The sequence below is a fragment of the Anabrus simplex genome, chromosome X, assembly GCF_040414725.1.
Source record: "Anabrus simplex isolate iqAnaSimp1 chromosome X, ASM4041472v1, whole genome shotgun sequence".
NCBI classification, from domain to species: Eukaryota; Metazoa; Arthropoda; class Insecta; order Orthoptera; family Tettigoniidae; genus Anabrus; species Anabrus simplex.
The window spans coordinates 108,864,676-108,880,934 of record NC_090279.1 but is presented as its reverse complement, the minus strand read 5'-3'; the positions used below and the strand labels follow the sequence as shown (position 1 = coordinate 108,880,934).

The window sequence follows — 16,259 nt, the reverse complement described above, 5'->3', positions numbered from 1 at the left end:
GTCCATCCGTTCCGTTATCTTCGCAGAGTAGTAACAACAGACAGCTGACCATCTGCAGAAATCACTAGAAGCATACAAAATGGAGCACAGTTTTATCATATCATCTTGTGAAAAATCTTCTTTGGGATAAACACGTTCCATTAAGATCAAAATTAGTACTCTAGATGTTGCGGCTTTTGTGTTGGTACTCGTCTGCCGCATTTCATTTTGTAATAGTTGGCAATGTGCTGCTGCGTTTTTGTTTTATACACAGACACTGAACATGGCGACCGGCAGCAGTACACGTGTTTTGGTGTACCTCCGAATTTGTTGTACATAGTGTGTAAATATGCAGTGTTTTATTCATGTGTAATAAATGTTTGAATCACCTTGTGAGTGATGTGTTTGTGTCTGCTCGTTTGGGGCAGTCTGGTCAACCTCTCCAAAGGGTAAGGTTACAATTAATAGGTTTAATGAAGAGAAAATGTTTGCTACCGTAATGCTTTCACCAAAAGTACTGTACACTAGGCACGTCAACATGTACGAAATTAAATTTGCAAGCACATTAATCACAGGAAATAAACAAACAGTTTAACCAACATGACTATTAAGAAAGGATAACCGGGAAACGGCTGGGAACCATATCCAGGCGGTGGAAGGTATTGGTAACACTGAAGAAGCGAAGTCAATGTAATCCTAAACTTTACTTAACAAGTTAGATTCGATTTCATATATAAAGCAATAACCAAGATACAATTAAAATAATGACGGCATAATTTCAACAACCATTACAATTTACATGAGGGTAGCATTTAGTAATTAAATTTATTTTACACCGGAACGTCACACATGACGTTCCACTGTCGTGGCGTTACCTTTAAAAACCCAAAACAGTTCGAAATAAATAAAGGAAGGTAACGTTATACTAAAGTGAAGAGATACATCTAAAAAGGAAAAATAATTTACGTGTAATCATGGAGCAGAGCATCTTCGGTGGGTAGCCCCCTCAAAAACACTTCTGAGAAAGGGTACCCGACCTAAAGATGAATAATCCACGATGAAGCGGAATGAATGAGATAGTCCCGAGAAAAATATTACTGATAAGGATTACTTCGAAAGGCGTATAACAATTAATTTACAAAACAACAAACGGGAACTATCTCTTAACAAAGTGAAGCGACTTACCGAAACGGCTAAGTCATAATTATAACATTTGGAAGCAGAAGGAAACACGGGTACGCTCCGGCAAGATAAATAAAATGAAACACTACATTTGAAACAGAATACCAGAAAAGTTAAAAAATATTAATCAGTGCTTACCGGATGGCGGGGCCAAGAAGACCCGTACCTTGGAAGGTGACCGTTCCCTTCAGTGGTCAAACAGAAAAGACGCCCTCGCAGAGCAAGGCTCCAGCGACAACGCTTCTCCCCGGAAATTATGAAATATTACCACGGCCAATGAGCGTACAATGATTTCCTTCACCTACCAATCACATTTCCTTTTATTTTCTCCAATAGGAGCGCAGAAAAAATAGTGCTGACAAGGAACATTTAGGAAGCCTCTAGAAAAATTACGAAATTTGTGCAACTTTACGAAACCGGAAATCTCCCACGCCGATGTGGCGCGTGTGGTACAGGATGCACCAGAATTACCATGACAATCAAATAATTTCAAAATCATATCGACTTCAAACAAATTAAACAATTCCAAAATTCACATACTGAGGAAAACCAAAACAAACAAAAGAATAAATCCTTTACATACATAATTTATCGCCGTCTTCCGAGTCCAAATAATCAAATCCCAATAATCACAACATACTCCCCCCCTTTAATTTGGAGCACCGCTCCAAAAATAAAAATTTTGATCACAATTTTAGCAGTTCAGTTACAGCATAGTTTAGAAAATAACAAAACACCTTAAAAATAAAACGCTGAAAAACAAAGGAAAAGTGTCACTGAAAACAAAGGACATATAAGAATGTTCATAAAACACCACACTGAAATTATTTTCTTTAAAAAAAAAAATGAAACGTTCACTGAAAAAAAAAATTTAACACAAATAAGAGACATCTTTTGAATCGAGTTCTTGGTTTTTCTGTTTTATTTACACTGTAGCACCACGAGTTCTTGCTGTTGATGTGACTGACAACGCGGCCATTGTCTTCAGCCTCAACATTACAGTTCAAACTGGGTGACTGCGCACAGCCTAGCACGACTGGCGTCATTGGCACATCTGGTTACAGCGCTGTAAATTGACATGTCCAAGTATAGGTGATATCACGTGCCACTAATGGCCACGTCAGAGTATGTCTGGTAATTATTCAGAATCTTGGCATGGGATGATGGTCACCACCATGCAGACGGTTCCCTCTTGGATTAGGGACGTCAAGTTGTCAGGCAAGAACAGTAATTGTCATCTGTGCCTCAGGTCACTGGAATGCAGTGCAGAACGGCAGGGCCCAAGACATAATGTACCTCTCCACTAGGCACGACAGCAGAAATGGGGATGGTATCCCCCTCCGGCCACTGCAACAGAAATTTACCCGCAGCAGACAGGGAATATGAAGCTAAAGCCACCCTGGTGGACAAGAGCTTGGAGGCACCTAACCGGTGTCTCCTCGACCTTCATTTGGGAGGTTCCCCCACAGGTTTGGGACTATCTTAGCCCCCCCATTCCGGCAAGCACTATGGATAACTTAAGATGAAATTTAAGAAATAGTTTAAAGAAACTCAAAAACTCTACCGGAGTTTACCCTGATTCCACAATTTGACAATAATCCCTAGTTACGAAGATCTTAATTCTACCCCACAATACATACTAAATTATATCTAATGTGATCATAAATGACCTTTCCATTACAACTAAAGAGACTTAACTAAATAATAAACTATAAAACCCGAAAAATTGTGCGCACTAATTAAAAATTTGCTTACAACTAATTCCTTATCACTACCCCAAAACAAAATAGTTTCTAAAGTATTATCTCATAACTAGGGAATTTTTATCTGAGATAAATGCACACGGCTGATCCTCTTTCTTTCAGGATCACTGACTAACAATGATACAGGGGTTAAAAATTTCAAAATTGTGCAGGGACCTCGAAATCTGGGGGATAACTTGCTTATTACATGGTCCGCAGCACTACTAATGGGATGAGTCTTTACATAGACCTGGTCACCCACAGACAGATTGTGCGGTCTTCGCCCGTGATTATAGTTACGTTGAACTTTAGCGTAATAAACCTTCAAATTTTTACGCGCACGATGCCAAGCAGCACGGATCGTTTCTGGATTAGCGACATCAGGCAGGAGATCGTTAATGGACCACAGATTAGAAAGTGGAGAATTAGGGGTGAACGCTAGCATCAATGAAGCAGGAGTTTGCTTGTGACTTTCATGAATAGCAGTATTGAAAGCAAATGATAGCCAATTAAGTGAAGAATCCCACTTTGAGTGGTCAGAAGAATGGTATGCAATAAGAGCAGATCTTAGGTTCCGATTAACTCTTTCAGCATAATTAGGCCTGGGATAATAAGGTGTGGTAGTCACATGAGAGATAGATAGATCAAAACAGAAATTACGGAATTGCACAGATGTAAAAGCTCTAGCATTATCACTCACCAAAAATTGACAGGGTCCAAATGAAGCAAAGATCTGTTTTAAGCAAGAAATAGTAGTACTAGCATTAGCCATGCGAGTAGGGAACAGCCATGTAAAACGCGAGAACGCATCAACACACACAAGTATGAAACGATGGCCGGTCCGTGAACGCGGGAATGGTCCAATGTAGTCGATAAATAGTCTCTCCATTGGGCGAGAAGCTTGCTCAGATGACAACAGACCAAGGCGGGTATTAGGAGCGGGTTTACTGATGTTGCAGGTTTTGCAAGATTTAACCATAGTGCGAATTTCACCATCCATGGATTTCCAAATAAAATGCTTACGAATTTTCTCCCTGGTTTTAAATACACCAAGGTGTCCGCCAACAGGGGATTCATGGAAATATTTGAAAAGAGCAGGGACTAGATTAGAAGGTACAACAATTTTGAGGTCTCTGCGCCCACGAGCAGGACAACATAAAACACCATTTTTGAGGGCATACGGTTTGACCTGTTCACCAGATTTAATCCTGTCAATAATACCCTTCAATTCAGGATCGTCTTCCTGATGTTTAGAAATATCTTTGAAAAGGACAGGGGAATTGGTCAAAACCACATTAACAAAGGCCGAAACTTGTTCAGGAGAGGGATCAGCGGATTCTAATTGAGGATCAGAACTGCCAGGGTAGAACATTCTACTAAGAGTGTCGGCAATGACATTTTGAGTTCCACGAATGTGACGAGCTTCAAATTGAAAAGCTGAGATGCGTACTGCCCAACGCGCAAGGCGACCAGTTCTTCTTGGCTTGGCCAGTACCCAACTCAATGCCTGATTGTCTGTTTCAAGATCAAAAGGTAGATGTTCAAGATACATTCTAAATTTCTCCAAGGAGAAAACAACAGCTAAGGCTTCCAACTCATATATAGAATAGTTGCGTTCAGCAGGATTTAGACTACGTGAAGCATAAGAGATAGGACGACGTCCCTCTTCAAATTCCTGAAGGAGAACACCAGATATACCTGTAGATGAGGCGTCGGTTTGGAGAATGAAACGTTTAGAAAAATCTGGCATCGCCAGCACAGGAGCATTACATAAAGCAGATTTCAGATCATAGAAAGCTTCAAGTTGGGCATCACCCCACTCAAATTTAGCATCTTTTCTCCTCAAGGCATTTAATGGGGCTGCTCTTTCAGCGAAATTAGGGATAAATTTACGGAAGAAATTGACCATACCAACGAACCTAGCGACAGCTTTGACATCTTTAGGAGTAGGAAAATTTTGGATAGCTGCAGTACGAGATTGGTCAACCGAAACGCCTTTCTCGGACACGATATGCCCTAGGAAGGACATCTGAGGCTGTGCGAAAGTCACTTTGCTAGCCTTAAGGGTTAGTCCTGCTTTACGTAGCCTTTCAAGGACTTCATTAATATGAGCAAGGTGTTCTTCAAAAGTTTCGCTAAAAATTACCAAATCATCAAGATAATTATAAACGAATTTGAATTTAATGTCTGACAACACGTTATCCAGCAGCCGGGTCAAAACAGCAGCTCCCGTTGCCAGTCCGAACGGCACGCGCTCAAATTCATAGAGGTTCCAGTCAGTAGCAAAAGCTGTGAGATGCTTGGATTCCTCAGCAAGAGGTATCTGATAGTACGCCTGATTCAGATCAAAAGTGGTAAAAATTTTGGCATTAGCAAACCAAGAGAAACAAGAGTGCAAGTCAGGAAGTGGAACAGATTGAAGCACAACTCGCTTATTCAACATTCGATAGTCTATTACAGGCCGAAAACCACCCTGTGGTTTAGGGACTAGAAATATGGGAGTAGAGTACGCAGATTTAGAAGGACGTATTACACCATCAGCAAGCATTTGGTCGATGATAGCCTTAAGGGCTTTCATCTTAGGAGGCGACAACCGGTACGGAGGAGAACGAACAGGTACATTGTCAGTTACTTCAATTTTATACTCCAAAACATTGGTCACACCTAACTTGTCAGTGAACACATCAGGAAATTTATCGCAAAGATTCCTAAGCTGGTTGGCCTGATCATCAGGCAAATGATCAAAGTCGAAAGCTTTTGGTTCACTTGTGTCCTCAGACACAGCACTGACATGATAAGGAAGGATAGGAGAACGGTTACACAATGTAAAGATCCTCATAGAAAACTTAAACTGGAACTTATTATATTGAAGATCCAAAACCATACCAGTTTTGGCAATAAAATTTGCACCGAGAATGAAAGGACAAGATAAATCTTTCACCACTACCACGGGCATTTTCCATGTGAAATTACGTATCCTAATTTTGAGATTCAGACTTCCAATCAAATTCAAGGAATTAGAATTAGCCGTATGGCAGGTTAAAGACACAGGTGTTAAATCAGGGAACTTACAAACAGATTTCACAGAGTTATACAAATTTTCACTCATCAAGGTGAGGCTACTTCCAGAATCAACTAGAGCACAAACTGGTTCATTGTTCACTTCTAGGCAAATGTAAGGTAATTTACATGGAGGAATAGCAGAAATACCACAAGATTTTGGAAAATTGACACTAGGGTCAGACTGAAGCTTATAATCGACTACAGGGTCGGGTAAATCATCAACTAATTGACAGCGATAACAGACGAAACATGAAGGTACACTATAAGTTTTGGCACCAGGATCGGCGGCTAGTCATCTGGGATTACTATTACCAGAACGCCCAGAGCCGGAAGAATTGCGAGGACACTGTCTTGAGAAGTGTCTATTTGACCCACAATATCTGCAAGAACTAGTGGAGGGAGAAACTCTATTCTCATTCGGAATTGAATTGCCTAAGGGCTCAATCTTAGGACAGTTCCTTTGGAAATTTTGAAGTTGACCACCCATGACAGGTTTTGAATTGCCTAAGGGCCCAATCTTAGGACAATTCCGCTGGAAGTGATCCGTAGAACCACAACTATAACATGCACGTGAATTACGTGGCTTGGAAGAAGTAGAAACGGTACTAGTGACCTGAGAAGACATGCTCATAGGAGGAGGAGCTAAGGCGACTCGTAACTGGTCGGCATACCTAATGCCTTCAGCAGAAACAGTAATAGCTTCCAACTGAGCGAATGTAGCGGGTCGAGGTGACAGAGCAAGATACGACCGGTAATTTGGTGCAAGACCCTCAATAATGCTAGCAACCATTTGAGACTCAGAATAGTTTAGCATGAAGATCCGAGCATTGAACTTAATGTCCTGGATGTATTCCGACAATGTTTCATTCAAATACTGTACTCGAAAATAATGCTTCTGAACCAAAGAAGACAAAGCACGGGAAGGAATAAAAAACTCAAGCACATGTGCATGAAATTGGTCAACTGTCCACTTTTCTGAAATGGCTCTTATGACATGCTCAGAAAGAGCTCCAGATACATGTGGATATAAGACTTGGAAGAAATTGTCACGACTTAAGGAATACACTATACTCTGATCTTTAAATTCAACCAAAAAACGTAGAAATACTATGACTTCGTCAATCGAATTAGCGGTGAACTTAGATACACCCTTAAATATAGCAGTTAATGGGTGAGGTAAGTTTGAAAAAATTTGAGAAGCAGCAGGAGTAGTAGGTACCTGAACAGCACTGGATTGGTTACAAGAAGGCAATACAGTAGTAAAGAAATCTTGATTTGAACGCTCCTGGGATAGGGTAGGAGTACTAAAAGTGAGGTTAGGACTGAGGTTAGATTGCATAGAAACCGGCACAGATATTCGCATTTGCGACACATTTTCACACATCTGTGACACCCCAGAAGAATTTATTACAGGTGACACTTGGACATGGGGATATCTTTGTACAATAGGAAGAGAAACAACTTGGGTCGCAACCGGAGGATGAGATAAAGACACGGTAGAATTAACAGTTCCCATAGGAACAGTTGACATAGTAACTTGCGTACAAGAAGCACCACTATAATTATTCACGGGCAGAGAAGCACTGGTAACTACAGCAGGAAAAGATTGCAGGGAAACATCATTACAAGTGACGGGTACATTAACTACTGAACTTGAGCTAGGCAAAGAATTACCTTCCAGCAATCCAACAATTTTATCAGAAATATCACAAAACTGCAATAACAACGATTCGCACTCACATCGCTCATCTTCAGATAAATTATGCGCCAACAGATCGCGAATCCTGTCCACGTAATGCTGCACTTGGCCTTTCGCACGTGCTAACTGTGCATCGGACGGTTTAGAAGAACAAAATGACATAATAATGGCTTTATATTCTACAATTTTATCTCTAACAATCGACAAAGATGCGCACACTTCATCTGTTGATAACCCTGGGACGAAAACAGGTTCATTTAGCGATTGTTTCAACAAGCTCGTGTCATCCTTAACCTTTCCTGTCGAATTCAACTTACGAATACGAAGTTCGTAAGCTAATTCCTCCTTCCTCAAATGGAACGGACCTGGGATAGCACGAGACATGTTGATAAAAAAAGGAAACTACGAGATAATACTTGAATTAAATTTTAGGTTATAACCACCGAATTACCGTCAACTTTGCTTCTTCAGCAACCCAAAGCTCTGCTAACATACTGCAACCTCTCCAAAGGGTAAGGTTACAATTAATAGGTTTAATGAAGAGAAAATGTTTGCTACCGTAATGCTTTCACCAAAAGTACTGTACACTAGGCACGTCAACATGTACGAAATTAAATTTGCAAGCACATTAATCACAGGAAATAAACAAACAGTTTAACCAACATGACTATTAAGAAAGGATAACCGGGAAACGGCTGGGAACCATATCCAGGCGGTGGAAGGTATTGGTAACACTGAAGAAGCGAAGTCAATGTAATCCTAAACTTTACTTAACAAGTTAGATTCGATTTCATATATAAAGCAATAACCAAGATACAATTAAAATAATGACGGCATAATTTCAACAACCATTACAATTTACATGAGGGTAGCATTTAGTAATTAAATTTATTTTACACCGGAACATCACACATGACGTTCCACTGTCGTGGCGTTACCTTTAAAAACCCAAAACAGTTCGAAATAAATAAAGGAAGGTAACGTTATACTAAAGTGAAGAGATACATCTAAAAAGGAAAAATAATTTACGTGTAATCATGGAGCAGAGCATCTTCGGTGGGTAGCCCCCTCAAAAACACTTCTGAGAAAGGGTACCCGACCTAAAGATGAATAATCCACGATGAAGCGGAATGAATGAGATAGTCCCGAGAAAAATATTACTGATAAGGATTACTTCGAAAGGCGTATAACAATTAATTTACAAAACAACAAACGGGAACTATCTCTTAACAAAGTGAAGCGACTTACCGAAACGGCTAAGTCATAATTATAACATTTGGAAGCAGAAGGAAACACGGGTACGCTCCGGCAAGATAAATAAAATGAAACACTACATTTGAAACAGAATACCAGAAAAGTTAAAAAATATTAATCAGTGCTTACCGGATGGCGGGGCCAAGAAGACCCGTACCTTGGAAGGTGACCGTTCCCTTCAGTGGTCAAACAGAAAAGACGCCCTCGCAGAGCAAGGCTCCAGCGACAACGCTTCTCCCCGGAAATTATGAAATATTACCACGGCCAATGAGCGTACGATGATTTCCTTCACCTACCAATCACATTTCCTTTTATTTTCTCCAATAGGAGCGCAGAAAAAATAGTGCTGACAAGGAACATTTAGGAAGCCTCTAGAAAAATTACGAAATTTGTGCAACTTTACGAAACCGGAAATCTCCCACGCCGATGTGGCGCGTGTGGTACAGGATGCACCAGAATTACCATGACAATCAAATAATTTCAAAATCATATCGACTTCAAACAAATTAAACAATTCCAAAATTCACATACTGAGGAAAACCAAAACAAACAAAAGAATAAATCCTTTACATACATAATTTATCGCCGTCTTCCGAGTCCAAATAATCAAATCCCAATAATCACAACACGTTCCATTAAGATCAAAATTAGTACTCTAGATGTTGCGGCTTTTGTGTTGGTACTCGTCTGCCGCATTTCATGTTGTAATAGTTGGCAATGTGCTGCTGCGTTTTTGTTTTATACACAGACACTGAACATGGCGACCGGCAGCAGTACACGTGTTTTGGTGTACCTCCGAATTTGTTGTACATAATGTGTAAATATGCAGTGTTTTATTCATGTGTAATAAATGTTTGAATCACCTTGTGAGTGATGTGTTTGTGTCTGCTCGTTTGGGGCAGTCTGGTCCTCCATTTGATTTGTTTCAAAATTGTATTTGTGCGCCTATGGAACTGAACTTTGTTATGTGCGGCCGATATGTTGTTTCGTCGTTCGCAACATAAAATTTTGGTCCTTCCGGGCCGCGATGAGAATCATTGTGAACTTTGAACATTGTGCTAGTCACCTAAAAATTGTTATCGTCATGAATTGCTGCCTGGAATCGCCGTTTGAACATAGCAACGAGCTTGGCGCGAAAAGCATCGTGAACAGTTATTGTATAAAAACACCAGGATGTCGTGCTTAAGGCTAATTACTACGAATGTTTGAATTCGTCATATTGAGATTTCAACGAAGTCTACATTGTTTTGGAACTGCTTTGATATCGCACGTTAACAATCTGTGGAAGTTACCACGTGCTATTTATTGCATTTGTTCTTGTGAGCTGTTTACGCCAGCCTTTATCTGATACCCTGATGTTCGAGATGTTAAATGCTACTTGAAATTTGGACTCCAGTGAACATTACATCGCAGCCGTCATGCTTTGGACTTTCCAGTCACTTTGGGCATGTGATTCCAGCCAAGGAGTGTTTCCAGTGGTAGTGATGATTAATGATACAGCACCGCCATGTACTGTAAGTCTGTTCCATTTGTCTTTATTATTCCTATCTTGACTAGGGTAGACATCCTGCCTGATATCCTAACCCTACTGCTAGCACTTTCCGTGTATAGAATAACAGATTTGTCTTGACTTCTCATGGGCATTATACGATTTCGTGCTAATAATTTGTTGGGCCGCTTTGTGTATTTTGCATATTTTAGAACGTACGTGGTTTATTATACGTTATTTCATGCTTTTGTGCATCTACCTACATTGTTGGTTCCATTCAAAGACTGTCACTCATTTCAACAATGCGAAATGAATGCAGTGCACTGAATATAGGGCTCATTGTTTGTATAGTCACCATAGTTGTAGGATTGATTTCTATTATTATCTTGTCAATAATTGATTACCTGAACTACCGGTATTCATCATGGTGTTTGAATCCGAAGCAAAGGCTGTTCAAAAACGTGGTCTACTTAAAAGGTCATTAACTCACCTTGAAAATTACTTAAAGCAAGATAATATCAACCACTACGAACTGATCTCCAAACAGAATAGGTTGCCAGAAATTTGGAAGGAATTCAGTGCAGTTAGGGAGTATTTAGAATGTGAATTAGACTCAAAATCTAGCGAAACTCACTTCAGAGAGCATGATGAATTTGAAAACAGGTATGATACAATAGTTGGTAGGATTCAAGAATTGCTTTGTTCATTTGAAAGACCCAGGAGTCCTAGTAACACATCCATTGTCTCTGATAACTCTACTCGATCTAGCTGTAGCTTGAAGCTCCCTCCCATTGAATTGCCTGTTTTTAAAGGAGATTTGACAAAATACTTGAGTTTCAGGAACACCTTTCAAAGCTTAGTTATTAACAATACCCGCATTGACAATGTGCAAAGACTACACTACCTATTGTCGTCTCTTCAAGGCGAACCCAGGGATTTGTTAGATAACCTATCCATATGTGCTGATAATTTCACTGTTGCTTGGAATTTAGTTGATGAAAGATACAATAACAAACGCTTGATTGTTTCACAGCATGTAAAACATTTGCTCAATCTCCATAATTGTACTAGTGGATCTTCCGTTGAATATCGCAAATTGATAAACCAAGTAAAATCTAATCTTAGTGCTATTGACAATTTAGAGGGTCAGGTTCCACTACATGAAATTTTGCTACAGGAATTGATTCTAAGTAAGATCAAGTCCAACCATAGAAGTGAATGGGAAAACAAATTTGCCTCTACTGATATTCCCACACTAAATAATTTAATTGATTTCTTGGAAAGAAAATGTCAAACACTAGAGCTAACAGAATGCAAGAAACCTGTTATTGAGCAAACACGAGACTTAAAATCCAACCTAAAAGCCCTTCACATTGCCAACAATAGCACTTCCTTGAATTGTAGGTTTTGCAAACTTGATAATCACGGCATTTCTGATTGTAGAAAGTTCAAACAAGCAAACATTGATCACCGTCGCAAGTTTGTGAGGGAAAATAAACTTTGTTATCGTTGTTTTTCTGCTTCTCATGTTTCTAAACAGTGTAAGCAAAACAAGTGCCCCCAGTGTAATGGGCCCCACAACTTATTGGTTCACAAGGAACAAGCAAGTCCCAATAATAACAATAATAATATGAATGCTACAAGTTCTGCAATTGTTTTACCCACTGCCATGAAGGTTGTTTCAGGACTAGGTTCTAATGTTTTGCTGAGCACAGCGTGTGTAGGAATAAAAAATAGCTCAGGAGAGATTATACTAGTTAAAGCTTTGTTAGACTCTGCGAGTCAATTATCCTTTGTGACTTCTGATCTTGTCAAGAAGCTTGGTATCCGTACTAGGTCTTGTCGTCTACCTATTGTTGGTATAGGCAATTCGAATGTGTCTCCTGTAAGTTCCACATGTAACCTTGTTTTGTTCTCAAATGTATCAGATTATACATTGAAGTTGAACTGTGCAGTCGTGAACACAATCACAAGTCCACTCCCTGCGCAGGAAATTGATTGTTCCAATTGGGTTATTCCTGATGATATTATTTTGAGTGATAGGACATTTAATCAGCCCTCTACTATTGATATTTTGCTAGGTGCTGATGTCTACTATGAAATTATGTCTTCTAACATTTTGCATAAGAAGGGTTATCCTGCCTTATTAGACACCGAATTTGGTTGGGTGCTATCAGGCACTTTCCCTGAATCGTGCATTAAGAATAATGCCAAGGCTCGTCGTGCCAATCTTGTGAAACTTGATTCTATTGACTCTAAACTCCAAAGGTTCTGGGAAGAACTTCATCAACCAGTTCTTACTCCTGAAGAAAGGGCTTGTGAAGAACACTTTGTGAATAGTGTTCAAAGAGATGATTCTGGTAGATTTGTTGTGAAACTTCCTATTCGTGCTGAAGTGCCACCTGTGGCTGAGTCTAAGCATAATGCAGTTAGAAGGCTCAAACAGATGGAAAATAAATTTGCTAAGCTTCCAGACTTGAAAAGGAAGTATGTAGATTTCATGCGTGAATACAGTGAAATGGGTCATATGGAAATTGCTCCTCCAGAGACCTCTAACTCTGTAAGCTTTTACTTGCCCCATCATTGTGTGCTCAAGGATTCTAGCACTACAACCAAGTTGAGAGTTGTGTTTGATGGAAGTTGTGAATCATCAAATGGGATAGCATTGAATTCTATGTTAATGGTTGGTCCTACTACTCAGCCTGACTTGCTGTCCATTGTTTTAAGGTTCAGAACCTATTTTGTTGCTCTTACGGCTGACATTGCTAAGCTGTATAGATGTGTGCTAATTCATCCTGACCACAGAAATCTTCAGAAAATTGTGTGGCGTGAATCTACTGATGAAGATATCAAGGACTACCGTCTTACCACTGTCACATACGGTACAAGTTCCGCCCCTTTTCTTGCCACGAGATGTCTAGTTCAACTTGCTGATGAACACAAGGAATCTCACCCCACTGCATCAGAGATCATTCGCTCTTGTTTTTATGTTGACGACCTGCTGACAGGTACTAGTTCAGTTGAAGAAGCTAAGGAGCTTCAATCAGAAATCTCTTCTGTGCTTGATAGTGCACATTTCCATCTTAGAAAGTGGACGTCAAATTGTCCGGAAGCTCTTGTCAATGTCCCTGTAGAAGATAGAGAAATGTTGTCACCTTGTAACCTCACTAAGGATGAAGCTATTAAAACATTAGGTATCGTGTGGCATCCTAAATGTGATGAGTTTCAGTTTCAAATAAATTTGAAGAAAGCACCTAAGGAAGTCACTACGAGAAGCATTCTCACTATCATTGCTTCCATATTTGATCCCCTTGGATTGTTAGGATGTGCCGTAGTTAAGTGCAAACTTATCCTGCAGTCTCTTTGGCAGTTGAAAATTGATTGGGATTTTGTGTTAGAACCTTCATCTGAAATTATTGAAATCTGGAATGCTATCTACAGTGAGCTCCCCTTGCTTAATGACCTCAGAGTGCAAAGAAATGTAATGCCCTTTGCTAAGAATAAGGTTATTGAAATCCATGGCTTTTCTGACGCTTCAGAAGCTGCCTATGGTGCTTGTGTGTATATTAGGACAGTATCTGATAATGATGAGGTATCAGTGATCCTGTTGACTTCTAAATCGAGCGTTGCTCCGTTAAAACAGCAATCTATTGCCCGTTTAGAGCTTTGTGCTGCTCTATTGTTTTCTCGCCTAATGAGTAAGGTAACTGAATCGCTGAAATTGCACATTCCTTTCTCAACATACTGCTGGACTGACAGCACGATAGTTCTGTGTTGGTTACAGAAACCCGCCAATTGTTGGAAAACCTTTGTCGCTAATAGAGTTGCTGAAATTCAATCCCTCACTTCAGTCTCAGACTGGAGACACGTACCTACCCACAGCAATCCAGCTGACCACTTGTCTCGAGGTGTTTTACCCTCACAAATGTTTTCTCTTGATGTATGGTGGCATGGTCCCTCCTGGTTACACGAATTGTCCCCCGTGTACCCTGATTTTGTTGCCAGTAATACACCATCTGCTGTGAATGCAGAATCGAAACCCTCTTTGAGAGTCTTGCTAGTTAACATGTACCCACCTGAGTTAGAGAAGTTTTCGTCCTTTCTCAAACCTAAGCGAGTTCATAGCTATGTTCTGAGATTTATTACCAATGTTCGCTCCACTAAGGATGCTCATGTCATTGGTCCACTCACCCCTGAAGAATTGAGGATTAGTGAAATGAAAATAATAAGTCTGATGCAAGCTAGTGAGTATGGAAAGGAACTTCATGACTTGAGGTCTAATAATGTAGTTGCCTCTTCGAGCTCATTGAAAACTTTGAATCCATTCCTCGATGATTACGGGTTGTTGAGAGTCGGTGGTCGACTCATGAATTCTCAGTTGGAATACAATGAAAAACACCTCATCGTTCTTCCTCCGAAACACTTTGTTACTAAACTGATTGTTAAACATGAACATGAGATGCTATTGCATTCCGGCCCTCAGGCTGTATTGTTTTCCTTGCGTAACAGATTTTGGATTCCACGTGGGAAGACAGTTGTTCGTGGTGTGATCCATTCATGTTACAAGTGCTTCAAGAGCAAACCTCCACTCACGACTCACATAATGGGTCAGTTACCCTCGTATAGAGTTGAACCATCGTTACCCTTTGTTAAGGTTGGTCTTGATTATGGTGGCCCAGTCATCATAAAAGGTGATAACCCGAGGAGTAAGATAAAGTTTAAAGCGTACATTGCTCTCTTTGTTTGTCTTGTCACTAAGGCAATACATCTTGAAACGGTGAAGAGTCTAACAACTCAGGACTTCCTCGCCGCATTTAGAAGATTCACGGCGCGTAGAGGATTTCCAAATCTCATCTTGAGTGATAATGGCACAAATTTTGTTGGAGCCAACAATGAGTTATTAAGATTTATTAAGGATAGCTCTACTGAAATAGAAGAATATTCATCTAATTTGAATGTGAATTGGAAGTTTATTCTACCCTCCAGTCCTCATTTCGGTGGGCTTTGGGAAGCTGGAATAAAGTCCACAAAATCACTTTTAAAGCGGACCCTAGGAAAATGCATTCTTAATTTTGAAGAGCTGAGTACTCTTTTGTATCAAATTGAGTCTGTGTTGAACTCGAGACCTCTCTGTTCAATGACTGACGACCCCAATGATCAATGCTATTTGACACCTGGACATTTTCTAGTAGGGAGACGATTGACCTCCATCCCCTCTCCAGACATATCCAACAGCTCCCGCTCCTGTCTAACTAAATGGAATTTGGTGCAACAGCTGTATCACGATTTTTGGCAGAGGTGGTCAAAAGAATACATACAATCACTTCAACAAAGACGTAAATGGTCTTCTGTAGGGAAGTGGACTCCAACTGTGGGAGATTTAGTGCTTCTAAGGGAGGATAACCTTCCTCCTCTGGTTTGGAAAACTGGTATAATCCAGGAGCTCCATCCTGGTTGTGACAATATTACTCGTGTGGTCAGTGTAAAGACTAAAACTGGTCTTTTGCGCCGTGCCATAGTGAAATTGTGTCCATTGCCAAAGGATGTTGTATAGTTGTATATTTGTATATGTTTATCTGAGTTTCCTTTTTATTCATTTGTCTGTGATGAACATGAACACTTGACTTTGATTTTGAGTGTTGAGATCCCTCAAAGGGGGAGTATGTTGCGGCTTTTGTGTTGGTACTCGTCTGCCGCATTTCATTTTGTAACAGTTGGCAATGTGCTGCTGCGTTTTTGTTTTATACACAGACACTGAACATGGCGACCGGCAGCAGTACACGTGTTTTGGTGTACCTCCGAATTTGTTGTACATAATGTGTAAATATGCAGTGTTTATTCATGTGTAATA

The 16,259-nt window shown here is 40.1% G+C and overlaps 1 protein-coding gene across 1 annotated transcript in view; it reads left to right on the top strand.

Annotated features, from left to right (window-relative positions):
* Positions 1 to 370: 370 nt before the first annotated feature.
* The window catches only part of LOC137503083 (F-box/LRR-repeat protein 2-like), a 154,049-nt gene continuing 138,160 nt past the window's right edge, over positions 371 to 16,259 (top strand). Inside the window, exon 1 of the mRNA XM_068230529.1 lies at positions 371 to 428. The gene's annotated coding sequence lies outside the window, so the exon portion shown is untranslated. The remainder of the gene's footprint in view (positions 429 to 16,259) is intronic.